This window comes from Lissotriton helveticus, chromosome 12, assembly GCF_964261635.1.
Source record: "Lissotriton helveticus chromosome 12, aLisHel1.1, whole genome shotgun sequence".
In the NCBI taxonomy this organism is placed as follows: domain Eukaryota; kingdom Metazoa; phylum Chordata; class Amphibia; order Caudata; family Salamandridae; genus Lissotriton; species Lissotriton helveticus.
In genome coordinates this window covers 656,848,127-656,873,269 of record NC_136073.1, presented here as the reverse complement: position 1 = coordinate 656,873,269, position 25,143 = coordinate 656,848,127, and the positions used below count along the sequence as shown (strand labels likewise).

Sequence of the window (25,143 nt, the reverse complement as noted above, 5' to 3'; positions counted from 1 at the left end):
TTAGGCTCTAAGAAAGAGGACAAGAACCAGGCCAGTGAGGGAAGCAGGCCCAATTTTCAGAGTCTCTGCTCAAAGCACAGAAAATCAAAAAGGTGGACAGTTCCCATGCGTCTGTCTGGAAATATGCAAATTCTTTTCTGTACACACCTCAGCTCATTAGGAGACGTTGCGGCTGCTGGGCAAGGGGAACGGGAAGCGTGCATCAGGCTTTAGGTGAAGTGACACTGTAGGACTTTTGTCCCCCAGCGATTTTACGCTTTCCACACCATCCATCCAATCGATAGGCTGTGAGCCACCACTGTGCTCTGCACATAGCCATGCACTTTAAGTCCCTTTTTCGCACGTACTTTCATTAAACCTGAATATAGAAGTATATATCTGTCTAGGCTAGAGGCACATGAAACAGGACTGGCGTGCGGCTTCAAGTGTACCTGAGAGGAATCTGACTCAGGATTGGCCACCCTCTCAGGGCACCGACTCAGGATTGGCCAACCTCTATGGGGCACCTCTAACGGGCACAAATAATGGGCAAGCCCTATGAAAAGCACAGCGTGAGTCTAGGTGCCACCTTGAAAAAGGAGGGCGACGTCTGGCCTCTGACAGCAGGAATATTAAGAGAGGAGAAAACATACTGCCTGCTATCGTGAAATTCCAAGATAGTCACGAAAAGCAATCTCATGCACTGTACAAGCTCTTTCCCATGATGCACCTCTCCTGCACTCTGTCTATGCAAATGAGCAAGCAGAGAGTTCAGGAATAAAACACCTAAGCTCATGTCCCCAAAAAACAGCAGCAGACAACTGGCAGATATTCCCCAATTTCTAATGCTTTTCTTTTAAACACACGATAAACATCCTCACCTGTGGTAAGGCTTAAAAAAATTGAATAAACTCGTAAATGTTCCTCTCCACGGAAATCTTTAGTAAAAGGCGAAAGATTTTTTCGTTTTGAAGAGAAACCAGAGTAAGTTAGAATATGGCTCTCGGGGGGTAAGTGGCACCACATCAAAGACCCCGTCATTGCAAGGGTGAGGACCTGAGAGGTATTTTCAAAATCTAAGAAAGAGGACAAGAACCAGGCCGGTGAGGGAAGCAGGCCCAAATTTCAGAGTCTCTGCTCAAAGCACAGAAAATCAAAAAGGTGGACAGTTCCCATGCGTCTGTCTGGGAATATGCAAATTCTTTTCTGTACACACCTCAGCTCATTAGGAGGCGTTGCGGCTGCTGGGCAAGGGGAACGGGAAGCGTGCATCAGGCTTTAGGTGAAGTGGCACTGTAGGACTTTTGTCCCCCAGCGATTTTACGCTTTCCACACCATCCTTCCAATCGTTAGGCTGTGAGCCACCACTGTGCTCTGCACATAGCCATGCACTTTAAGTCCCTTTTTCGCACGTACTTTCATTAAACCTGAATATAGAAGTATATATCTGTCTAGGCTAGAGGCACATGAAACAGGACTGGCGTGCCGCTTCAAGTGTACCTGAGAGGAATCTGACTCAGGATTGGCCACCCTCTCAGGGCACCGACTCAGGATTGGCCAACCTCTATGGGGCACCTCTAACATGCACAAATAACGGGCAAGCCCTATGAAAAGCACAGCGTGAGTCTAGGTGCCACCTTGAAAAAGGAGGGTGACGTCTGGCCTCTGACAGCAGGAATATTAAGAGAGGAGAAAACATACTGCCTGCTATCGTGAAATTCCAAGATAGTCACGAAAAGCAATCTCATGCACTGCACAAGCTCTTTCCCATGATGCACCTCTCCTGCACTCTGTCTATGCAAATGAGCAAGCAGAGAGTTCAGGAATAAAACACCTAAGCTCATGTCCCCAAAAAACAGCAGCAGACAACTCGCAGATATTCCCCAATTTCTAATGCTTTTCTTTTAAACACACGATAAACAGCCTCACCTGTGGTAAGGCTTAAAAAAATTGAATAAACTCGCAAATGTTCCTCTCCACGGAAATCTTTAGTAAAAGGCGAAAGAATTTTTTCGTTTTGAAGAGAAACCAGAGTAAGTTAGAATATGGCTCTCTGGGGGTAAGTGGCACCACATCAAAGACCCCGTCATTGCGAGGGTGAGGACCTGAGAGGTATTTTCAAAATCTAAGAAAGAGGACAAGAACCAGGCCGGTGAGGGAAGCAGGCCCAAATTTCAGAGTCTCTGCTCAAAGCACAGAAAATCAAAAAGGTGGACAGTTCCCATGCGTCTGTCTGGGAATATGCAAATTCTTTTCTGTACACACCTCAGCTCATTAGGAGGCGTTGCGGCTGCTGGGCAAGGGGAACGGGAAGCGTGCATCAGGCTTTAGGTGAAGTGGCACTGTAGGACTTTTGTCCCCCAGCGATTTTACGCTTTCCACACCATCCTTCCAATCGTTAGGCTGTGAGCCACCACTGTGCTCTGCACATAGCCATGCACTTTAAGTCCCTTTTTCGCACGTACTTTCATTAAACCTGAATATAGAAGTATATATCTGTCTAGGCTAGAGGCACATGAAACAGGACTGGCGTGCCGCTTCAAGTGTACCTGAGAGGAATCTGACTCAGGATTGGCCACCCTCTCAGGGCACCGACTCAGGATTGGCCAACCTCTATGGGGCACCTCTAACATGCACAAATAACGGGCAAGCCCTATGAAAAGCACAGCGTGAGTCTAGGTGCCACCTTGAAAAAGGAGGGTGACGTCTGGCCTCTGACAGCAGGAATATTAAGAGAGGAGAAAACATACTGCCTGCTATCGTGAAATTCCAAGATAGTCACGAAAAGCAATCTCATGCACTGCACAAGCTCTTTCCCATGATGCACCTCTCCTGCACTCTGTCGATGCAAATGAGCAAGCAGAGAGTTCAGGAATAAAACACCTAAGCTCATGTCCCCAAAAAACAGCAGCAGACAACTCGCAGATATATTCACCAATTTCTAATGCTTTTCTTTTAAACACACGATAAACAGCCTCACCTGTGGTAAGGCTTAAAAAAATTGAATAAACTCGTAAATGTTCCTCTCCACGGAAATCTTTAGTAAAAGGCGAAAGATTTTTTCGTTTTGAAGAGAAACCAGAGTAAGTTAGAATATGGCTCTCTGGGGGTAAGTGGCACCACATCAAAGACCCCGTCATTGCGAGGGTGAGGACCTGAGAGGTATTTTTAGGCTCTAAGAAAGAGGACAAGAACCAGGCCAGTGAGGGAAGCAGGCCCAATTTTCAGAGTCTCTGCTCAAAGCACAGAAAATCAAAAAGGTGGACAGTTCCCATGCGTCTGTCTGGAAATATGCAAATTCTTTTCTGTACACACCTCAGCTCATTAGGAGACGTTGCGGCTGCTGGGCAAGGGGAACGGGAAGCGTGCATCAGGCTTTAGGTGAAGTGACACTGTAGGACTTTTGTCCCCCAGCGATTTTACGCTTTCCACACCATCCTTCCAATTGATAGGCTGTGAGCCACCACTGTGCTCTGCACATAGCCATGCACTTTAAGTCCCTTTTTCGCATGTACTTTCATTAAACCTGAATATAGAAGTATATATCTGTCTAGGCTAGAGGCACATGAAACAGGACTGGCGTGCCGCTTCAAGTGTACCTGAGAGGAATCTGACTCAGGATTGGCCACCCTCTCAGGGCACCAACTCAGGATTGGCCAACCTCTATGGGGCACCTCTAACGGGCACAAATAATGGGCAAGCCCTATGAAAAGCACAGCGTGAGTCTAGGTGCCACCTTGAAAAAGGAGGGCGACGTCTGGCCTCTGACAGCAGGAATATTAAGAGAGGAGAAAACATACTGCCTGCTATCGTGAAATTCCAAGATAGTCACGAAAAGCAATCTCATGCACTGTACAAGCTCTTTCCCATGATGCACCTCTCCTGCACTCTGTCTATGCAAATGAGCAAGCAGAGAGTTCAGGAATAAAACACCTAAGCTCATGTCCCCAAAAAACAGCAGCAGACAACTGGCAGATATTCCCCAATTTCTAATGCTTTTCTTTTAAACACACGATAAACATCCTCACCTGTGGTAAGGCTTATAAAAATTGAATAAACTCGTAAATGTTCCTCTCCACGGAAATCTTTAGTAAAAGGCGAAAGATTTTTTCGTTTTGAAGAGAAACCAGAGTAAGTTAGAATATGGCTCTCGGGGGGTAAGTGGCACCACATCAAAGACCCCGTCATTGCGAGGGTGAGGACCTGAGAGGTATTTTCAAAATCTAAGAAAGAGGACAAGAACCAGGCCGGTGAGGGAAGCAGGCCCAAATTTCAGAGTCTCTGCTCAAAGCACAGAAAATCAAAAAGGTGGACAGTTCCCATGCGTCTGTCTGGGAATATGCAAATTCTTTTCTGTACACACCTCAGCTCATTAGGAGGCGTTGCGGCTGCTGGGCAAGGGGAACGGGAAGCGTGCATCAGGCTTTAGGTGAAGTGGCACTGTAGGACTTTTGTCCCCCAGCGATTTTACGCTTTCCACACCATCCTTCCAATCGTTAGGCTGTGAGCCACCACTGTGCTCTGCACATAGCCATGCACTTTAAGTCCCTTTTTCGCACGTACTTTCATTAAACCTGAATATAGAAGTATATATCTGTCTAGGCTAGAGGCACATGAAACAGGACTGGCGTGCCGCTTCAAGTGTACCTGAGAGGAATCTGACTCAGGATTGGCCACCCTCTCAGGGCACCGACTCAGGATTGGCCAACCTCTATGGGGCACCTCTAACATGCACAAATAACGGGCAAGCCCTATGAAAAGCACAGCGTGAGTCTAGGTGCCACCTTGAAAAAGGAGGGTGACGTCTGGCCTCTGACAGCAGGAATATTAAGAGAGGAGAAAACATACTGCCTGCTATCGTGAAATTCCAAGATAGTCACGAAAAGCAATCTCATGCACTGCACAAGCTCTTTCCCATGATGCACCTCTCCTGCACTCTGTCGATGCAAATGAGCAAGCAGAGAGTTCAGGAATAAAACACCTAAGCTCATGTCCCCAAAAAACAGCAGCAGACAACTCGCAGATATATTCACCAATTTCTAATGCTTTTCTTTTAAACACACGATAAACAGCCTCACCTGTGGTAAGGCTTAAAAAAATTGAATAAACTCGTAAATGTTCCTCTCCACGGACATCTTTAGTAAAAGGCGAAAGATTTTTTTGTTTTGAAGAGAAACCATAGTAAGTTAGAATATGGCTCTCTGGGGGTAAGTGGCACCACATCAAAGACCCCGTCATTGCGAGGGTGAGGACCTGAGAGGTATTTTTAGGCTCTAAGAAAGAGGACAAGAACCAGGCCAGTGAGGGAAGCAGGCCCAATTTTCAGAGTCTCTGCTCAAAGCACAGAAAATCAAAAAGGTGGACAGTTCCCATGCGTCTGTCTGGAAATATGCAAATTCTTTTCTGTACACACCTCAGCTCATTAGGAGACGTTGCGGCTGCTGGGCAAGGGGAACGGGAAGCGTGCATCAGGCTTTAGGTGAAGTGACACTGTAGGACTTTTGTCCCCCAGCGATTTTACGCTTTCCACACCATCCTTCCGATCGATAGGCTGTGAGCCACCACTGTGCTCTGCACATAGCCATGCACTTTAAGTCCCTTTTTCGCATGTACTTTCATTAAACCTGAATATAGAAGTATATATCTGTCTAGGCTAGAGGCACATGAAACAGGACTGGCGTGCCGCTTCAAGTGTACCTGAGAGGAATCTGACTCAGGATTGGCCACCCTCTCAGGGCACCGACTCAGGATTGGCCAACCTCTATGGGGCACCTCTAACGGGCACAAATAATGGGGAAGCCCTATGAAAAGCACAGCGTGAGTCTAGGTGCCACCTTGAAAAAGGAGGGCGACGTCTGGCCTCTGACAGCAGGAATATTAAGAGAGGAGAAAACATACTGCCTGCTATCGTGAAATTCCAAGATAGTCACGAAAAGCAATCTCATGCACTGCACAAGCTCTTTCCCATGATGCACCTCTCCTGCACTCTGTCTATGCAAATGAGCAAGCAGAGAGTTCAGGAATAAAACACCTAAGCTCATGTCCCCAAAAAACAGCAGCAGACAACTCGCAGATATTCCCCAATTTCTAATGCTTTTCTTTTAAACACACGATAAACAGCCTCACCTGTGGTAAGGCTTAAAAAAATTGAATAAACTCGTAAATGTTCCTCTCCACGGAAATCTTTAGTAAAAGGCGAAAGAATTTTTTCATTTTGAAGAGAAACCAGAGTAAGTTAGAATATGGCTCTCTGGGGGTAAGTGGCACCACATCAAAGACCCCGTCATTGCGAGGGTGAGGACCTGAGAGGTATTTTCAAAATCTAAGAAAGAGGACAAGAACCAGGCCGGTGAGGGAAGCAGGCCCAAATTTCAGAGTCTCTGCTCAAAGCACAGAAAATCAAAAAGGTGGACAGTTCCCATGCGTCTGTCTGGGAATATGCAAATTCTTTTCTGTACACACCTCAGCTCATTAGGAGGCGTTGCGGCTGCTGGGCAAGGGGAACGGGAAGCGTGCATCAGGCTTTAGGTGAAGTGGCACTGTAGGACTTTTGTCCCCCAGCGATTTTACGCTTTCCACACCATCCTTCCAATCGTTAGGCTGTGAGCCACCACTGTGCTCTGCACATAGCCATGCACTTTAAGTCCCTTTTTCGCACGTACTTTCATTAAACCTGAATATAGAAGTATATATCTGTCTAGGCTAGAGGCACATGAAACAGGACTGGCGTGCCGCTTCAAGTGTACCTGAGAGGAATCTGACTCAGGATTGGCCACCCTCTCAGGGCACCGACTCAGGATTGGCCAACCTCTATGGGGCACCTCTAACGGGCACAAATAATGGGCAAGCCCTATGAAAAGCACAGCGTGAGTCTAGGTGCCACCTTGAAAAAGGAGGGCGACGTCTGGCCTCTGACAGCAGGAATATTAAGAGAGGAGAAAACATACTGCCTGCTATCGTGAAATTCCAAGATAGTCACGAAAAGCAATCTCATGCACTGTACAAGCTCTTTCCCATGATGCACCTCTCCTGCACTCTGTCTATGCAAATGAGCAAGCAGAGAGTTCAGGAATAAAACACCTAAGCTCATGTCCCCAAAAAACAGCAGCAGACAACTCGCAGATATATTCACCAATTTCTAATGCTTTTCTTTTAAACACACGATAAACAGCCTCACCTGTGGTAAGGCTTAAAAAAATTGAATAAACTCGTAAATGTTCCTCTCCACGGAAATCTTTAGTAAAAGGCGAAAGATTTTTTCGTTTTGAAGAGAAACCAGAGTAAGTTAGAATATGGCTCTCTGGGGGTAAGTGGCACCACATCAAAGACCCCGTCATTGCGAGGGTGAGGACCTGAGAGGTATTTTTAGGCTCTAAGAAAGAGGACAAGAACCAGGCCAGTGAGGGAAGCAGGCCCAATTTTCAGAGTCTCTGCTCAAAGCACAGAAAATCAAAAAGGTGGACAGTTCCCATGCGTCTGTCTGGAAATATGCAAATTCTTTTCTGTACACACCTCAGCTCATTAGGAGATGTTGCGGCTGCTGGGCAAGGGGAACGGGAAGCGTGCATCAGGCTTTAGGTGAAGTGACACTGTAGGACTTTTGTCCCCCAGCGATTTTACGCTTTCCACACCATCCTTCCAATCGATAGGCTGTGAGCCACCACTGTGCTCTGCACATAGCCATGCACTTTAAGTCCCTTTTTCGCATGTACTTTCATTAAACCTGAATATAGAAGTATATATCTGTCTAGGCTAGAGGCACATGAAACAGGACTGGCGTGCCGCTTCAAGTGTACCTGAGAGGAATCTGACTCAGGATTGGCCACCCTCTCAGGGCACCGACTCAGGATTGGCCAACCTCTATGGGGCACCTCTAACGGGCACAAATAATGGGCAAGCCCTATGAAAAGCACAGCGTGAGTCTAGGTGCCACCTTGAAAAAGGAGGGCGACGTCTGGCCTCTGACAGCAGGAATATTAAGAGAGGAGAAAACATACTGCCTGCTATCGTGAAATTCCAAGATAGTCACGAAAAGCAATCTCATGCACTGTACAAGCTCTTTCCCATGATGCACCTCTCCTGCACTCTGTCGATGCAAATGAGCAAGCAGAGAGTTCAGGAATAAAACACCTAAGCTCATGTCCCCAAAAAACAGCAGCAGACAACTGGCAGATATTCCCCAATTTCTAATGCTTTTCTTTTAAACACACGATAAACAGCCTCACCTGTGGTAAGGCTTAAAAAAATTGAATAAACTCGTAAATGTTCCTCTCCACGGAAATCTTTAGTAAAAGGCGAAAGATTTTTTCGTTTTGAAGAGAAACCAGAGTAAGTTAGAATATGGCTCTCTGGGGGTAAGTGGCACCACATCAAAGACCCCGTCATTGCGAGGGTGAGGACCTGAGAGGTATTTTTAGGCTCTAAGAAAGAGGACAAGAACCAGGCCAGTGAGGGAAGCAGGCCCAATTTTCAGAGTCTCTGCTCAAAGCACAGAAAATCAAAAAGGTGGACAGTTCCCATGCGTCTGTCTGGAAATATGCAAATTCTTTTCTGTACACACCTCAGCTCATTAGGAGACGTTGCGGCTGCTGGGCAAGGGGAACGGGAAGCGTGCATCAGGCTTTAGGTGAAGTGACACTGTAGGACTTTTGTCCCCCAGCGATTTTACGCTTTCCACACCATCCTTCCAATCGATAGGCTGTGAGCCACCACTGTGCTCTGCACATAGCCATGCACTTTAAGTCCCTTTTTCGCATGTACTTTCATTAAACCTGAATATAGAAGTATATATCTGTCTAGGCTAGAGGCACATGAAACAGGACTGGCGAGCCGCTTCAAGTGTACCTGAGAGGAATCTGACTCAGGATTGGCCACCCTCTCAGGGCACCGACTCAGGATTGGCCAACCTCTATGGGGCACCTCTAACGGGCACAAATAATGGGCAAGCCCTATGAAAAGCACAGCGTGAGTCTAGGTGCCACCTTGAAAAAGGAGGGCGACGTCTGGCCTCTGACAGCAGGAATATTAAGAGAGGAGAAAACATACTGCCTGCTATCGTGAAATTCCAAGATAGTCACGAAAAGCAATCTCATGCACTGTACAAGCTCTTTCCCATGATGCACCTCTCCTGCACTCTGTCTATGCAAATGAGCAAGCAGAGAGTTCAGGAATAAAACACCTAAGCTCACGTCCCCAAAAAACAGCAGCAGACAACTGGCAGATATTCCCCAATTTCTAATGCTTTTCTTTTAAACACACGATAAACAGCCTCACCTGTGGTAAGGCTTAAAAAAAATGAATAAACTCGTAAATGTTCCTCTCCACGGAAATCTTTAGTAAAAGGCGAAAGATTTTTTCGTTTTGAAGAGAAACCAGAGTAAGTTAGAATATGGCTCTCTGGGGGTAAGTGGCACCACATCAAAGACCCCGTCATTGCGAGGGTGAGGACCTGAGAGGTATTTTTAGGCTCTAAGAAAGAGGACAAGAACCAGGCCAGTGAGGGAAGCAGGCCCAATTTTCAGAGTCTCTGCTCAAAGCACAGAAAATCAAAAAGGTGGACAGTTCCCATGCGTCTGTCTGGAAATATGCAAATTCTTTTCTATACACACCTCAGCTCATTAGGAGACGTTGCGGCTGCTGGGCAAGGGGAACGGGAAGCGTGCATCAGGCTTTAGGTGAAGTGACACTGTAGGACTTTTGTCCCCCAGCGATTTTACGCTTTCCACACCATCCTTCCAATCGATAGGCTGTGAGCCACCACTGTGCTCTGCACATAGCCATGCACTTTAAGTCCCTTTTTCGCACGTACTTTCATTAAACCTGAATATAGAAGTATATATCTGTCTAGGCTAGAGGCACATGAAACAGGACTGGCGTGCCGCTTCAAGTGTACCTGAGAGGAATCTGACTCAGGATTGGCCACCCTCTCAGGGCACCGACTCAGGATTGGCCAACCTCTATGGGGCACCTCTAACGGGCACAAATAATGGGCAAGCCCTATGAAAAGCACAGCGTGAGTCTAGGTGCCACCTTGAAAAAGGAGGGCGACGTCTGGCCTCTGACAGCAGGAATATTAAGAGAGGAGAAAACATACTGCCTGCTATCGTGAAATTCCAAGATAGTCACGAAAAGCAATCTCATGCACTGTACAAGCTCTTTCCCATGATGCACCTCTCCTGCACTCTATCTATGCAAATGAGCAAGCAGAGAGTTCAGGAATAAAACACCTAAGCTCATGTCCCCAAAAAACAGCAGCAGACAACTGGCAGATATTCCCCAATTTCTAATGCTTTTCTTTTAAACACACGATAAACATCCTCACCTGTGGTAAGGCTTAAAAAAATTGAATAAACTCGTAAATGTTCCTCTCCACGGAAATCTTTAGTAAAAGGCGAAAGATTTTTTCGTTTTGAAGAGAAACCAGAGTAAGTTAGAATATGGCTCTCGGGGGGTAAGTGGCACCACATCAAAGACCCCGTCATTGCAAGGGTGAGGACCTGAGAGGTATTTTCAAAATCTAAGAAAGAGGACAAGAACCAGGCCGGTGAGGGAAGCAGGCCCAAATTTCAGAGTCTCTGCTCAAAGCACAGAAAATCAAAAAGGTGGACAGTTCCCATGCGTCTGTCTGGGAATATGCAAATTCTTTTCTGTACACACCTCAGCTCATTAGGAGGCGTTGCGGCTGCTGGGCAAGGGGAACGGGAAGCGTGCATCAGGCTTTAGGTGAAGTGGCACTGTAGGACTTTTGTCCCCCAGCGATTTTACGCTTTCCACACCATCCTTCCAATCGTTAGGCTGTGAGCCACCACTGTGCTCTGCACATAGCCATGCACTTTAAGTCCCTTTTTCGCACGTACTTTCATTAAACCTGAATATAGAAGTATATATCTGTCTAGGCTAGAGGCACATGAAACAGGACTGGCGTGCTGCTTCAAGTGTACCTGAGAGGAATCTGACTCAGGATTGGCCACCCTCTCAGGGCACCGACTCAGGATTGGCCAACCTCTATGGGGCACCTCTAACATGCACAAATAACGGGCAAGCCCTATGAAAAGCACAGCGTGAGTCTAGGTGCCACCTTGAAAAAGGAGGGTGACGTCTGGCCTCTGACAGCAGGAATATTAAGAGAGGAGAAAACATACTGCCTGCTATCGTGAAATTCCAAGATAGTCACGAAAAGCAATCTCATGCACTGCACAAGCTCTTTCCCATGATGCACCTCTCCTGCACTCTGTCTATGCAAATGAGCAAGCAGAGAGTTCAGGAATAAAACACCTAAGCTCATGTCCCCAAAAAACAGCAGCAGACAACTCGCAGATATTCCGCAATTTCTAATGCTTTTCTTTTAAACACACGATAAACAGCCTCACCTGTGGTAAGGCTTAAAAAAGTGAATAAACTCGTAAATGTTCCTCTCCACGGAAATCTTTAGTAAAAGGCGAAATAATTTTTTCATTTTGAAGAGAAACCAGAGTAAGTTAGAATATGGCTCTCTGGGGGTAAGTGGCACCACATCAAAGACCCCGTCATTGCGAGGGTGAGGACCTGAGAGGTATTTTCAAAATCTAAGAAAGAGGACAAGAACCAGGCCGGTGAGGGAAGCAGGCCCAAATTTCAGAGTCTCTGCTCAAAGCACAGAAAATCAAAAAGGTGGACAGTTCCCATGCGTCTGTCTGGGAATATGCAAATTCTTTTCTGTACACACCTCAGCTCATTAGGAGGCGTTGCGGCTGCTGGGCAAGGGGAACGGGAAGCGTGCATCAGGCTTTAGGTGAAGTGGCACTGTAGGACTTTTGTCCCCCAGCGATTTTACGCTTTCCACACCATCCTTCCAATCGTTAGGCTGTGAGCCACCACTGTGCTCTGCACATAGCCATGCACTTTAAGTCCCTTTTTCGCACGTACTTTCATTAAACCTGAATATAGAAGTATATATCTGTCTAGGCTAGAGGCACATGAAACAGGACTGGCGTGCCGCTTCAAGTGTACCTGAGAGGAATCTGACTCAGGATTGGCCACCCTCTCAGGGCACCGACTCAGGATTGGCCAACCTCTATGGGGCACCTCTAACATGCACAAATAACGGGCAAGCCCTATGAAAAGCACAGCGTGAGTCTAGGTGCCACCTTGAAAAAGGAGGGTGACGTCTGGCCTCTGACAGCAGGAATATTAAGAGAGGAGAAAACATACTGCCTGCTATCGTGAAATTCCAAGATAGTCACGAAAAGCAATCTCATGCACTGCACAAGCTCTTTCCCATGATGCACCTCTCCTGCACTCTGTCGATGCAAATGAGCAAGCAGAGAGTTCAGGAATAAAACACCTAAGCTCATGTCCCCAAAAAACAGCAGCAGACAACTCGCAGATATATTCACCAATTTCTAATGCTTTTCTTTTAAACACACGATAAACAGCCTCACCTGTGGTAAGGCTTAAAAAAATTGAATAAACTCGTAAATGTTCCTCTCCACGGAAATCTTTAGTAAAAGGCGAAAGATTTTTTCGTTTTGAAGAGAAACCAGAGTAAGTTAGAATATGGCTCTCTGGGGGTAAGTGGCACCACATCAAAGACCCCGTCATTGCGAGGGTGAGGACCTGAGAGGTATTTTTAGGCTCTAAGAAAGAGGACAAGAACCAGGCCAGTGAGGGAAGCAGGCCCAATTTTCAGAGTCTCTGCTCAAAGCACAGAAAATCAAAAAGGTGGACAGTTCCCATGCGTCTGTCTGGAAATATGCAAATTCTTTTCTGTACACACCTCAGCTCATTAGGAGACGTTGCGGCTGCTGGGCAAGGGGAACGGGAAGCGTGCATCAGGCTTTAGGTGAAGTGACACTGTAGGACTTTTGTCCCCCAGCGATTTTACGCTTTCCACACCATCCTTCCAATCGATAGGCTGTGAGCCACCACTGTGCTCTGCACATAGCCATGCACTTTAAGTCCCTTTTTCGCATGTACTTACATTAAACCTGAATATAGAAGTATATATCTGTCTAGGCTAGAGGCACATGAAACAGGACTGGCGTGCCGCTTCAAGTGTACCTGAGAGGAATCTGACTCAGGATTGGCCACCCTCTCAGGGCACCGACTCAGGATTGGCCAACCTCTATGGGGCACCTCTAACGGGCACAAATAATGGGCAAGCCCTATGAAAAGCACAGCGTGAGTCTAGGTGCCACCTTGAAAAAGGAGGGCGACGTCTGGCCTCTGACAGCAGGAATATTAAGAGAGGAGAAAACATACTGCCTGCTATCGTGAAATTCCAAGATAGTCACGAAAAGCAATCTCATGCACTGTACAAGCTCTTTCCCATGATGCACCTCTCCTGCACTCTGTCTATGCAAATGAGCAAGCAGAGAGTTCAGGAATAAAACACCTAAGCTCATGTCCCCAAAAAACAGCAGCAGACAACTGGCAGATATTCCCCAATTTCTAATGCTTTTCTTTTAAACACACGATAAACAGCCTCACCTGTGGTAAGGCTTAAAAAAATTGAATAAACTCGTAAATGTTCCTCTCCACGGAAATCTTTAGTAAAAGGCGAAAGATTTTTTCGTTTTGAAGAGAAACCAGAGTAAGTTAGAATATGGCTCTCTGGGGGTAAGTGGCACCACATCAAAGACCCCGTCATTGCGAGGGTGAGGACCTGAGAGGTATTTTTAGGCTCTAAGAAAGAGGACAAGAACCAGGCCAGTGAGGGAAGCAGGCCCAATTTTCAGAGTCTCTGCTCAAAGCACAGAAAATCAAAAAGGTGGACAGTTCCCATGCGTCTGTCTGGAAATATGCAAATTCTTTTCTGTACACACCTCAGCTCATTAGGAGACGTTGTGGCTGCTGGGCAAGGGGAACGGGAAGCGTGCATCAGGCTTTAGGTGAAGTGACACTGTGGGACTTTTGTCCCCCAGCGATTTTACGCTTTCCACACCATCCTTCCAATCGATAGGCTGTGAGCCACCACTGTGCTCTGCACATAGCCATGCACTTTAAGTCCCTTTTTCGCACGTACTTTCATTAAACCTGAATATAGAAGTATATATCTGTCTAGGCTAGAGGCACATGAAACAGGACTGGCGTGCCGCTTCAAGTGTACCTGAGAGGAATCTGACTCAGGATTGGCCACCCTCTCAGGGCACCGACTCAGGATTAGCCAACCTCTATGGGGCACCTCTAACGGGCACAAATAATGGGCAAGCCCTATGAAAAGCACAGCGTGAGTCTAGGTGCCACCTTGAAAAAGGAGGGCGACGTCTGGCCTCTGACAGCAGGAATATTAAGAGAGGAGAAAACATACTGCCTGCTATCGTGAAATTCCAAGATAGTCACGAAAAGCAATCTCATGCACTGCACAAGCTCTTTCCCATGATGCACCTCTCCTGCACTCTGTCTATGCAAATGAGCAAGCAGAGAGTTCAGGAATAAAACACCTAAGCTCATGTCCCCAAAAAACAGCAGCAGACAACTTGCAGATATTCCCCAATTTCTAATGCTTTTCTTTTAAACACACGATAAACAGCCTCACCTGTGGTAAGGCTTAAAAAAATTGAATAAACTCGTAAATGTTCCTCTCCACGGAAATCTTTAGTAAAAGGCGAAAGAATTTTTTCGTTTTGAAGAGAAACCAGAGTAAGTTCGAATATGGCTCTCTGGGGGTAAGTGGCACCACATCAAAGACCCCGTCATTGCGAGGGTGAGGACCTGAGAGGTATTTTCAAAATCTAAGAAAGAGGACAAGAACCAGGCCGGTGAGGGAAGCAGGCCCAAATTTCAGAGTCTCTGCTCAAAGCACAGAAAATCAAAAAGGTGGACAGTTCCCATGCGTCTGTCTGGGAATATGCAAATTCTTTTCTGTACACACCTCAGCTCATTAGGAGGCGTTGCGGCTGCTGGGCAAGGGGAACGGGAAGCGTGCATCAGGCTTTAGGTGAAGTGGCACTGTAGGACTTTTGTCCCCCAGCGATTTTACGCTTTCCACACCATCCTTCCAATCGTTAGGCTGTGAGCCACCACTGTGCTCTGCACATAGCCATGCACTTTAAGTCCCTTTTTCGCACGTACTTTCATTAAACCTGAATATAGAAGTATATATCTGTCTAGGCTAGAGGCACATGAAACAGGACTGGCGTGCCGCTTCAAGTGTACCTGAGAGGAATCTGACTCAGGATTGGCCACCCTCTCAGGGCACCGACTCAGGATTGGCCAACCTCTATGGGGCACCTCTAACATGCACAAATAACGGGCAAGCCCTATGAAAAGCACAGCGTGAGTCTAGGTGCCACCTTGAAAAAGGAGGGTGACGTCTGGCCTCTGACAGCAGGAATATTAAGAGAGGAGAAAACATACTGCCTGCTATCGTGAAATTCCAAGATAGTCACGAAAAGCAATCTCATGCACTGCACAAGCTCTTTCCCATGATGCACCTCTCCTGCACTCTGTCGATGCAAATGAGCAAGCAGAGAGTTCAGGAATAAAACACCTAAGCTCATGTCCCCAAAAAACAGCAGCAGACAACTCGCAGATATATTCACCAATTTCTAATGCTTTTCTTTTAAACACACGATAAACAGCCTCACCTGTGGTAAGGCTTAAAAAAATTGAATAAACTCGTAAATGTTCCTCTCCACGGAAATCTTTAGTAAAAGGCGAAAGATTTTTTCGTTTTGAAGAGAAACCAGAGTAAGTTAGAATATGGCTCTCTGGGGGTAAGTGGCACCACATCAAAGACCCCGTCATTGCGAGGGTGAGGACCTGAGAGGTATTTTTAGGCTCTAAGAAAGAGGACAAGAACCAGGCCAGTGAGGGAAGCAGGCCCAATTTTCAGAGTCTCTGCTCAAAGCACAGAAAATCAAAAAGGTGGACAGTTCCCATGCGTCTGTCTGGAAATATGCAAATTCTTTTCTGTACACACCTCAGCTCATTAGGAGACGTTGCGGCTGCTGGGCAAGGGGAACGGGAAGCGTGCATCAGGCTTTAGGTGAAGTGACACTGTAGGACTTTTGTCCCCCAGCGATTTTACGCTTTCCACACCATCCTTCCAATCGATAGGCTGTGAGCCACCACTGTGCTCTGCACATAGCCATGCACTTTAAGTCCCTTTTTCGCATGTACTTTCATTAAACCTGAATATAGAAGTATATATCTGTCTAGGCTAGAGGCACGTGAAACAGGACTGGCGTGCCGCTTCAAGTGTACCTGAGAGGAATCTGACTCAGGATTGGCCACCCTCTCAGGGCACCGACTCAGGATTGGCCAACCTCTATGGGGCACCTCTAACGGGCACAAATAATGGGCAAGCCCTATGAAAAGCACAGCGTGAGTCTAGGTGCCACCTTGAAAAAGGAGGGCGACGTCTGGCCTCTGACAGCAGGAATATTAAGAGAGGAGAAAACATACTGCCTGCTATCGTGAAATTCCAAGATAGTCACGAAAAGCAATCTCATGCACTGTACAAGCTCTTTCCCATGATGCACCTCTCCTGCACTCTGTCTATGCAAATGAGCAAGCAGAGAGTTCAGGAATAAAATACCTAAGCTCATGTCCCCAAAAAACAGCAGCAGACAACTGGCAGATATTCCCCAATTTCTAATGCTTTTCTTTTAAACACACGATAAACAGCCTCACCTGTGGTAAGGCTTAAAAAAATTGAATAAACTGGTAAATGTTCCTCTCCACGGAAATCTTTAGTAAAAGGCGAAAGATTTTTTCGTTTTGAAGAGAAACCAGAGTAAGTTAGAATATGGCTCTCTGGGGGTAAGTGGCACCACATCAAAGACCCCGTCATTGCGAGGGTGAGGACCTGAGAGGTATTTTTAGGCTCTAAGAAAGAGGACAAGAACCAGGCCAGTGAGGGAAGCAGGCCCAATTTTCAGAGTCTCTGCTCAAAGCACAGAAAATCAAAAAGGTGGACAGTTCCCATGCGTCTGTCTGGGAATATGCAAATTCCTTTCTGTACACACCTCAGCTCATTAGGAGGCATTGCGGCTGCTGGGCAAGGGGAACGGGAAGCGTGCATCAGGCTTTAGGTGAAGTGGCCCTGTAGGACTTTTGTCCCCCAGCGATTTTACGCTTTCCACACCATCCTTCCAATCGTTAGGCTGTGAGCCACCACTGTGCTCTGCACATAGCCATGCACTTTAAGTCCCTTTTTCGCACATACTTCATTAAACCTGAATATAGAAGTATATATCTGTCTAGGCTAGAGGCACATGAAAAAGGACTGGCGTGCCGCTTCAAGTGTACCTGAGAGGAATCTGACTCAGGATTGGCCACCCTCTCAGGGCACCGACTCAGGATTGGCCAACCTCTATGGGGCACCTCCAACGGGCACAAATAACGGGCAAGCCCTATGAAAAGCACAGCGTGAGTCTAGGTGCCACCTTGAAAAAGGAGGGTGACGTCTGGCCTCTGACAGCAGGAATATTAAGAGAGGAGAAAACATACTGCCTGCTATCGTGAAATTCCAAGATAGTCACGAAAAGCAATCTCATGCACTGCACAAGCTCTTTCCCATGATGCACCTCTCCTGCACTCTGTCTATGCAAATGAGCAAGCAGAGAGTTCAGGAATAAAACACCTAAGCTCATGTCCCCAAAAAACAGCAGCAGACAACTCGCAGATATTCCCCAATTTCTAATGCTTTTCTTTTAAACACACGATAAACAGCCTCACCTGTGGTAAGGCTTAAAAAAATTGAATAAACTCGTAAATGTTCCTCTCCACGGAAATCTTTAGTAAAAGGCGAAAGAATTTTTTCGTTTTGAAGAGAAACCAGAGTAAGTTAGAATATGGCTCTCTGGGGGTAAGTGGCACCACATCAAAGACCCCGTCATTGCGAGGGTGAGGACCTGAGAGGTATTTTCAAAATCTAAGAAAGAGGACAAGAACCAGGCCGGTGAGGGAAGCAGGCCCAAATTTCAGAGTCTCTGCTCAAAGCACAGAAAATCAAAAAGGTGGACAGTTCCCATGCGTCTGTCTGGGAATATGCAAATTCTTTTCTGTACACACCTCAGCTCATTAGGAGGCGTTGCGGCTGCTGGGCAAGGGGAACGGGAAGCGTGCATCAGGCTTTAGGTGAAGTGGCACTGTAGGACTTTTGTCCCCCAGCGATTTTACGCTTTCCACACCATCCTTCCAATCGTTAGGCTGTGAGCCACCACTGTGCTCTGCACATAGCCATGCACTTTAAGTCCCTTTTTCGCACGTACTTTCATTAAACCTGAATATAGAAGTATATATCTGTCTAGGCTAGAGGCACATGAAACAGGACTGGCGTGCCGCTTCAAGTGTACCTGAGAGGAATCTGACTCAGGATTGGCCACCCTCTCAGGGCACCGACTCAGGATTGGCCAACCTCTATGGGGCACCTCTAACATGCACAAATAACGGGCAAGCCCTATGAAAAGCACAGCGTGAGTCTAGGTGCCACCTTGAAAAAGGAGGGTGACGTCTGGCCTCTGACAGCAGGAATATTAAGAGAGGAGAAAACATACTGCCTGCTATCGTGAAATTCCAAGATAGTCACGAAAAGCAATCTCATGCACTGCACAAGCTCTTTCCCATGATGCACCTCTCCTGCACTCTGTCGATGCAAATGAGCAAGCAGAGAGTTCAGGAATAAAACACCTAAGCTCATGTCCCCAAAAAACAGCAGCAGACAACTCGCAGATATATTCATCAATTTCTAATGCTTTTCTTTTAAACACATGATAAACAGCCTCACCTGTGGTAAGGCTTAAAAAAATTGAATAAACTCGTAAATGTTCCTCTCCACGGAAATCTTTAGTAAAAGGCGAAAGATTTTTTCGTTTTGAAGAGAAACCAGAGTAAGTTAGAATATGGCTCTCTGGGGGTAAGTGGCACCACATCAAAGACCCCGTCATTGCGAGGGTGAGGACCTGAGAGGTATTTTTAGGCTCTAAGAAAGAGGACAAGAACCAGGCCAGTGAGGGAAGCAGGCCCAATTTTCAGAGTCTCTGCTCAAAGCACAGAAAATCAAAAAGGTGGACAGTTCCCATGCGTCTGTCTGGAAATATGCAAATTCTTTTCTGTACACACCTCAGCTCATTAGGAGACGTTGCGGCTGCTGGGCAAGGGGAACGGGAAGCGTGCATCAGGCTTTAGGTGAAGTGACACTGTAGGACTTTTGTCCCCCAGCGATTTTACGCTTTCCACACCATCCTTCCAATCAATAGGCTGTGAGCCACCACTGTGCTCTGCACATAGCCATGCACTTTAAGTCCCTTTTTCGCATGTACTTTCATTAAACCTGAATATAGAAGTATATATCTGTCTAGGCTAGAGGCACATGAAACAGGACTGGCGTGCCGCTTCAAGTGTACCTGAGAGGAATCTGACTCAGGATTGGCCACCCTCTCAGGGCACCGACTCAGGATTGGCCAACCTCTATGGGGCACCTCTAACGGGCACAAATAATGGGCAAGCCCTATGAAAAGCACAGCGTGAGTCTAGGTGCCACCTTGAAAAAGGAGGGCGACGTCTGGCCTCTGACAGCAGGAATATTAAGAGAGGAGAAAACATACTGCCTGCTATCGTGAAATTCCAAGATAGTCACGAAAAGCAATCTCATGCACTGTACAAGCTCTTTCCCATGATGCACCTCTCCTGCACTCTGTCTATGCAAATGAGCAAGCAGAGAGTTCAGGAATAAAACACCTAAGCTCATGTCCCCAAAAAACAGCAGCAGACAACTGGCAGATATTCCCCAATTTCTAATGCTTTTCTTTTAAACACACGATAAACAGCCTCACCTGTGGTAAGGCTTAAAAAAATTGAATAAACTCGTAAATGTTCCTCTCCACGGAAATCTTTAGTAAAAGGCGAAAGATTTTTTCGTTTTGTAGAGAAACCAGAGTAAGTTAGAATATGGCTCTCTGGGGGTAAGTGGCACCACATCAAAGACCCCGTCATTGCGAGGGTGAGGACCTGAGAGGTATTTTTAGGCTCTAAGAAAGAGGACAAGAACCAGGCCAGTGAGGGAAGCAGGCCCAATTTTCAGAGTCTCTGCTCAAAGCACAGAAAATCAAAAAGGTGGACAGTTCCCATGCGTCTGTCTGGAAATATGCAAATTCTTTTCTGTACACACCTCAGCTCATTAGGAGACGTTGCGGCTGCTGGGCAAGGGGAACGGGAAGCGTGCATCAGGCTTTAGGTGAAGTGACACTGTGGGACTTTTGTCCCCCAGCGATTTTACGCTTTCCACACCATCCTTCCAATCGATAGGCTGTGAGCCACCACTGTGCTCTGCACATAGCCATGCACTTTAAGTCCCTTTTTCGCACGTACTTTCATTAAACCTGAATATAGAAGTATATATCTGTCTAGGCTAGAGGCACATGAAACAGGACTGGCGTGCCGCTTCAAGTGTACCTGAGAGGAATCTGACTCAGGATTGGCCACCCTCTCAGGGCACCGACTCAGGATTGGCCAACCTCTATGGGGCACCTCTAACGGGCACAAATAACGGGCAAGCCCTATGAAAAGCACAGCGTGAGTCTAGGTGCCACCTTGAAAAAGGAGGGCGACGTCTGGCCTCTGACAGCAGGAATATTAAGAGAGGAGAAAACATACTGCCTGCTATCGTGAAATTCCAAGATAGTCACGAAAAGCAATCTCATGCACTGCACAAGCTCTTTCCCATGATGCACCTCTCCTGCACTCTGTCGATGCAAATGAGCAAGCAGAGAGTTCAGGAATAAAACACCTAAGCTCATGTCCCCAAAAAACAGCAGCAGACAACTCGCAGATATATTCATCAATTTCTAATGCTTTTCTTTTAAACACACGATAAACAGCCTCACCTGTGGTAAGGCTTAAAAAAATTGAATAAACTCGTAAATGTTCCTCTCCACGGAAATCTTTAGTAAAAGGCGAAAGATTTTTTCGTTTTGAAGAGAAACCAGAGTAAGTTAGAATATGGCTCTCTGGGGGTAAGTGGCACCACATCAAAGACCCCGTCATTGCGAGGGTGAGGACCTGAGAGGTATTTTCAAAATCTAAGAAAGAGGACAAGAACCAGGCCGTTGAGGGAAGCAGGCCCAAATTTCAGAGTCTCTGCTCAAAGCACAGAAAATCAAAAAGGTGGACAGTTCCCATGCGTCTGTCTGGGAATATGCAAATTCTTTTCTGTACACACCTCAGCTCATTAGGAGGCGTTGCGGCTGCTGGGCAAGGGGAACGGGAAGCGTGCATCAGGCTTTAGGTGAAGTGGCACTGTAGGACTTTTGTCCCCCAGCGATTTTACGCTTTCCACACCATCCTTCCAATCGTTAGGCTGTGAGCCACCACTGTGCTCTGCACATAGCCATGCACTTTAAGTCCCTTTTTCGCACGTACTTTCATTAAACCTGAATATAGAAGTATATATCTGTCTAGGCTAGAGGCACATGAAACAGGACTGGCGTGCCGCTTCAAGTGTACCTGAGAGGAATCTGACTCAGGATTGGCCACCCTCTCAGGGCACCGACTCAGGATTGGCCAACCTCTATGGGGCACCTCTAACATGCACAAATAACGGGCAAGCCCTATGAAAAGCACAGCGTGAGTCTAGGTGCCACCTTGAAAAAGGAGGGTGACGTCTGGCCTCTGACAGCAGGAATATTAAGAGAGGAGAAAACATACTGCCTGCTATCGTGAAATTCCAAGATAGTCACGAAAAGCAATCTCATGCACTGCACAAGCTCTTTCCCATGATGCACCTCTCCTGCACTCTGTCTATGCAAATGAGCAAGCAGAGAGTTCAGGAATAAAACACCTAAGCTCATGTCCCCAAAAAACAGCAGCAGACAACTCGCAGATATTCCCCAATTTCTAATGCTTTTCTTTTAAACACACGATAAACAGCCTCACCTGTGGTAAGGCTTAAAAAAATTGAATAAACTCGTAAATGTTCCTCTCCACGGAAATCTTTAGTAAAAGGCGAAAGAATTTTTTCGTTTTGAAGAGAAACCAGAGTAAGTTAGAATATGGCTCTCTGGGGGTAAGTGGCACCACATCAAAGACCCCGTCATTGCGAGGGTGAGGACCTGAGAGGTGTTTTCAAAATCTAAGAAAGAGGACAAGAACCAGGCTGGTGAGGGAAGCAGGCCCAAATTTCAGAGTCTCTGCTCAAAGCACCAAAAAATCAAAAAGGTGGACAGTTCCCATGCGTCTGTCTGGGAATATGCAAATTCTTTTCTGTACACACCTCAGCTCATTAGGAGGCGTTGCGGCTGCTGGGCAAGGGGAACGGGAAGCGTGCATCAGGCTTTAGGTGAAGTGGCACTGTAGGACTTTTGTCCCCCAGCGATTTTACGCTTTCCACACCATCCTTCCAATCGTTAGGCTGTGAGCCACCACTGTGCTCTGCACATAGCCATGCACTTTAAGTCCCTTTTTCGCACGTACTTTCATTAAACCTGAATATAGAAGTATATATCTGTCTAGGCTAGAGGCACATGAAACAGGACTGGCGTGCCGCTTCAAGTGTACCTGAGAGGAATCTGACTCAGGATTGGCCACCCTCTCAGGGCACCGACTCAGGATTGGCCAACCTCTATGGGGCACCTCTAACATGCACAAATAACGGGCAAGCCCTATGAAAAGCACAGCGTGAGTCTAGGTGCCACCTTGAAAAAGGAGGGTGACGTCTGGCCTCTGACAGCAGGAATATTAAGAGAGGAGAAAACATACTGCCTGCTATCGTGAAATTCCAAGATAGTCACGAAAAGCAATCTCATGCACTGCACAAGCTCTTTCCCATGATGCACCTCTCCTGCACTCTGTCGATGCAAATGAGCAAGCAGAGAGTTCAGGAATAAAACACCTAAGCTCATGTCCCCAAAAAACAGCAGCAGACAACTCGCAGATATATTCATCAATTTCTAATGCTTTTCTTTTAAACACACGATAAACAGCCTCACCTGTGGTAAGGCTTAAAAAAATTGAATAAACTTGTAAATGTTCCTCTCCGCGGAAATCTTTAGTAAAAGGCGAAAGATTTTTTCGTTTTGAAGAGAAACCAGAGTAAGTTAGAATATGGCTCTCTGGGGGTAAGTGGCACCACATCAAAGACCCCGTCATTGCGAGGGTGAGGACCTGAGAGGTATTTTTAGGCTCTAAGAAAGAGGACAAGAACCAGGCCAGTGAGGGAAGCAGGCCCAATTTTCAGAGTCTCTGCTCAAAGCACAGAAAATCAAAAAGGTGGACAGTTCCCATGCGTCTGTCTGGAAATATGCAAATTCTTTTCTGTACACACCTCAGCTCATTAGGAGACGTTGCGGCTGCTGGGCAAGGGGAACGGGAAGCGTGCATCAGGCTTTAGGTGAAGTGACACTGTAGGACTTTTGTCCCCCAGCGATTTTACGCTTTCCACACCATCCTTCCAATCGATAGGCTGTGAGCCACCACTGTGCTCTGCACATAGCCATGCACTTTAAGTCCCTTTTTCGCATGTACTTTTATTAAACCTGAATATAGAAGTATATATCTGTCTAGGCTAGAGGCACATGAAACAGGACTGGCGTGCCGCTTCAAGTGTACCTGAGAGGAATCTGACTCAGGATTGGCCACCCTCTCAGGGCACCGACTCAGGATTGGCCAACCTCTATGGGGCACCTCTAACGGGCACAAATAATGGGCAAGCCCTATGAAAAGCACAGCGTGAGTCTAGGTGCCACCTTGAAAAAGGAGGGCGACGTCTGGCCTCTGACAGCAGGAATATTAAGAGAGGAGAAAACATACTGCCTGCTATCGTGAAATTCCAAGATAGTCACGAAAAGCAATCTCATGCACTGTACAAGCTCTTTCCCATGATGCACCTCTCCTGCACTCTGTCTATGCAAATGAGCAAGCAGAGAGTTCAGGAATAAAACACCTAAGCTCATGTCCCCAAAAAACAGCAGCAGACAACTGGCAGATATTCCCCAATTTCTAATGCTTTTCTTTTAAACACACGATAAACAGCCTCACCTGTGGTAAGGCTTAAAAAAATTGAATTAACTCGTAAATGTTCCTCTCCACGGAAATCTTTAGTAAAAGGCGAAAGATTTTTTCGTTTTGAAGAGAAACCAGAGTAAGTTAGAATATGGCTCTCTGGGGGTAAGTGGCACCACATCAAAGACCCCGTCATTGCGAGGGTGAGGACCTGAGAGGTATTTTTAGGCTCTAAGAAAGAGGACAAGAACCAGGCCAGTGAGGGAAGCAGGCCCAATTTTCAGAGTCTCTGCTCAAAGCACAGAAAATCAAAAAGGTGGACAGTTCCCATGCGTCTGTCTGGGAATATGCAAATTCTTTTCTGTACACACCTCAGCTCATTAGGAGGCGTTGCGGCTGCTGGGCAAGGGGAACGGGAAGCGTGCATCAGGCTTTAGGTGAAGTGGCACTGTAGGACTTTTGTCCCCCAGCGATTTTACGCTTTCCACACCATCCTTCCAATCGTTAGGCTGTGAGCCACCACTGTGCTCTGCACATAGCCATGCACTTTAAGTCCCTTTTTCGCACGTACTTTCATTAAACCTGAATATAGAAGTATATATCTGTCTAGGCTAGAGGCACATGAAACAGGACTGGCGTGCCGCTTCAAGTGTACCTGAGAGGAATCTGACTCAGGATTGGCCACCCTCTCAGGGCACCGACTCAGGATTGGCCAACCTCTATGGGGCACCTCTAACATGCACAAATAATGGGCAAGCCCTATGAAAAGCACAGCGTGAGTCTAGGTGCCACCTTGAAAAAGGAGGGTGACGTCTGGCCTCTGACAGCAGGAATATTAAGAGAGGAGAAAACATACTGCCTGCTATCGTGAAATTCCAAGATAGTCACGAAAAGCAATCTCATGCACTGCACAAGCTCTTTCCCATGATGCACCTCTCCTGCACTCTGTCGATGCAAATGAGCAAGCAGAGAGTTCAGGAATAAAACACCTAAGCTCATGTCCCCAAAAAACAGCAGCAGACAACTCGCAGATATATTCATCAATTTCTAATGCTTTTCTTTTAAACACACGATAAACAGCCTCACCTGTGGTAAGGCTTAAAAAAATTGAATAAACTCGTAAATGTTCCTCTCCACGGAAATCTTTAGTAAAAGGCGAAAGATTTTTTCGTTTTGAAGAGAAACCAGAGTAAGTTAGAATATGGCTCTCTGGGGGTAAGTGGCACCACATCAAAGACCCCG

At 46.6% G+C, this 25,143-nt stretch overlaps 24 non-coding genes across 24 annotated transcripts; all 24 read right to left on the bottom strand.

The window, feature by feature from the left end:
• Nucleotides 1-852: 852 nt before the first annotated feature.
• On the bottom strand, nt 853-967 carry LOC144800456 (U5 spliceosomal RNA). The gene has a single exon (XR_013604357.1). It is a non-coding gene; the product is annotated as a U5 spliceosomal RNA (small nuclear RNA).
• A 933-nt stretch (nt 968-1,900) lies between these two features.
• Nucleotides 1,901-2,016, bottom strand: LOC144800963 (U5 spliceosomal RNA). Its single transcript, XR_013604841.1, has one exon. It is a non-coding gene; the product is annotated as a U5 spliceosomal RNA (small nuclear RNA).
• A 935-nt stretch (nt 2,017-2,951) lies between these two features.
• On the bottom strand, nt 2,952-3,066 carry LOC144801232 (U5 spliceosomal RNA). The gene has a single exon (XR_013605088.1). It is a non-coding gene; the product is annotated as a U5 spliceosomal RNA (small nuclear RNA).
• Nucleotides 3,067-3,999: 933 nt separating this feature from the next.
• Nucleotides 4,000-4,114, bottom strand: LOC144800521 (U5 spliceosomal RNA). Its single transcript, XR_013604417.1, has one exon. It is a non-coding gene; the product is annotated as a U5 spliceosomal RNA (small nuclear RNA).
• A 935-nt stretch (nt 4,115-5,049) lies between these two features.
• On the bottom strand, nt 5,050-5,164 carry LOC144801035 (U5 spliceosomal RNA). Its single transcript, XR_013604912.1, has one exon. It is a non-coding gene; the product is annotated as a U5 spliceosomal RNA (small nuclear RNA).
• A 933-nt stretch (nt 5,165-6,097) lies between these two features.
• On the bottom strand, nt 6,098-6,213 carry LOC144800993 (U5 spliceosomal RNA). Its single transcript, XR_013604871.1, has one exon. It is a non-coding gene; the product is annotated as a U5 spliceosomal RNA (small nuclear RNA).
• Nucleotides 6,214-7,148: 935 nt separating this feature from the next.
• LOC144801230 (U5 spliceosomal RNA) lies at nt 7,149-7,263 on the bottom strand. The gene has a single exon (XR_013605086.1). It is a non-coding gene; the product is annotated as a U5 spliceosomal RNA (small nuclear RNA).
• Nucleotides 7,264-8,196: 933 nt separating this feature from the next.
• On the bottom strand, nt 8,197-8,311 carry LOC144801229 (U5 spliceosomal RNA). The gene has a single exon (XR_013605085.1). It is a non-coding gene; the product is annotated as a U5 spliceosomal RNA (small nuclear RNA).
• A 933-nt stretch (nt 8,312-9,244) lies between these two features.
• Nucleotides 9,245-9,359, bottom strand: LOC144800440 (U5 spliceosomal RNA). The gene has a single exon (XR_013604342.1). It is a non-coding gene; the product is annotated as a U5 spliceosomal RNA (small nuclear RNA).
• A 933-nt stretch (nt 9,360-10,292) lies between these two features.
• On the bottom strand, nt 10,293-10,407 carry LOC144800455 (U5 spliceosomal RNA). Its single transcript, XR_013604356.1, has one exon. It is a non-coding gene; the product is annotated as a U5 spliceosomal RNA (small nuclear RNA).
• Nucleotides 10,408-11,340: 933 nt separating this feature from the next.
• LOC144801085 (U5 spliceosomal RNA) lies at nt 11,341-11,455 on the bottom strand. Its single transcript, XR_013604961.1, has one exon. It is a non-coding gene; the product is annotated as a U5 spliceosomal RNA (small nuclear RNA).
• A 935-nt stretch (nt 11,456-12,390) lies between these two features.
• On the bottom strand, nt 12,391-12,505 carry LOC144801228 (U5 spliceosomal RNA). The gene has a single exon (XR_013605084.1). It is a non-coding gene; the product is annotated as a U5 spliceosomal RNA (small nuclear RNA).
• Nucleotides 12,506-13,438: 933 nt separating this feature from the next.
• Nucleotides 13,439-13,553, bottom strand: LOC144801227 (U5 spliceosomal RNA). Its single transcript, XR_013605083.1, has one exon. It is a non-coding gene; the product is annotated as a U5 spliceosomal RNA (small nuclear RNA).
• A 933-nt stretch (nt 13,554-14,486) lies between these two features.
• Nucleotides 14,487-14,602, bottom strand: LOC144800941 (U5 spliceosomal RNA). The gene has a single exon (XR_013604819.1). It is a non-coding gene; the product is annotated as a U5 spliceosomal RNA (small nuclear RNA).
• A 935-nt stretch (nt 14,603-15,537) lies between these two features.
• On the bottom strand, nt 15,538-15,652 carry LOC144801226 (U5 spliceosomal RNA). The gene has a single exon (XR_013605082.1). It is a non-coding gene; the product is annotated as a U5 spliceosomal RNA (small nuclear RNA).
• Nucleotides 15,653-16,585: 933 nt separating this feature from the next.
• On the bottom strand, nt 16,586-16,700 carry LOC144800845 (U5 spliceosomal RNA). The gene has a single exon (XR_013604728.1). It is a non-coding gene; the product is annotated as a U5 spliceosomal RNA (small nuclear RNA).
• A 932-nt stretch (nt 16,701-17,632) lies between these two features.
• LOC144800940 (U5 spliceosomal RNA) lies at nt 17,633-17,748 on the bottom strand. The gene has a single exon (XR_013604818.1). It is a non-coding gene; the product is annotated as a U5 spliceosomal RNA (small nuclear RNA).
• Nucleotides 17,749-18,683: 935 nt separating this feature from the next.
• On the bottom strand, nt 18,684-18,798 carry LOC144801225 (U5 spliceosomal RNA). The gene has a single exon (XR_013605081.1). It is a non-coding gene; the product is annotated as a U5 spliceosomal RNA (small nuclear RNA).
• A 933-nt stretch (nt 18,799-19,731) lies between these two features.
• LOC144800502 (U5 spliceosomal RNA) lies at nt 19,732-19,846 on the bottom strand. Its single transcript, XR_013604398.1, has one exon. It is a non-coding gene; the product is annotated as a U5 spliceosomal RNA (small nuclear RNA).
• A 935-nt stretch (nt 19,847-20,781) lies between these two features.
• Nucleotides 20,782-20,896, bottom strand: LOC144801224 (U5 spliceosomal RNA). Its single transcript, XR_013605080.1, has one exon. It is a non-coding gene; the product is annotated as a U5 spliceosomal RNA (small nuclear RNA).
• A 933-nt stretch (nt 20,897-21,829) lies between these two features.
• Nucleotides 21,830-21,945, bottom strand: LOC144800938 (U5 spliceosomal RNA). The gene has a single exon (XR_013604817.1). It is a non-coding gene; the product is annotated as a U5 spliceosomal RNA (small nuclear RNA).
• Nucleotides 21,946-22,881: 936 nt separating this feature from the next.
• Nucleotides 22,882-22,996, bottom strand: LOC144800958 (U5 spliceosomal RNA). The gene has a single exon (XR_013604836.1). It is a non-coding gene; the product is annotated as a U5 spliceosomal RNA (small nuclear RNA).
• Nucleotides 22,997-23,929: 933 nt separating this feature from the next.
• Nucleotides 23,930-24,044, bottom strand: LOC144800346 (U5 spliceosomal RNA). The gene has a single exon (XR_013604256.1). It is a non-coding gene; the product is annotated as a U5 spliceosomal RNA (small nuclear RNA).
• A 935-nt stretch (nt 24,045-24,979) lies between these two features.
• On the bottom strand, nt 24,980-25,094 carry LOC144801223 (U5 spliceosomal RNA). The gene has a single exon (XR_013605079.1). It is a non-coding gene; the product is annotated as a U5 spliceosomal RNA (small nuclear RNA).
• Between the last annotated feature and the right edge of the window lie 49 nt (nt 25,095-25,143).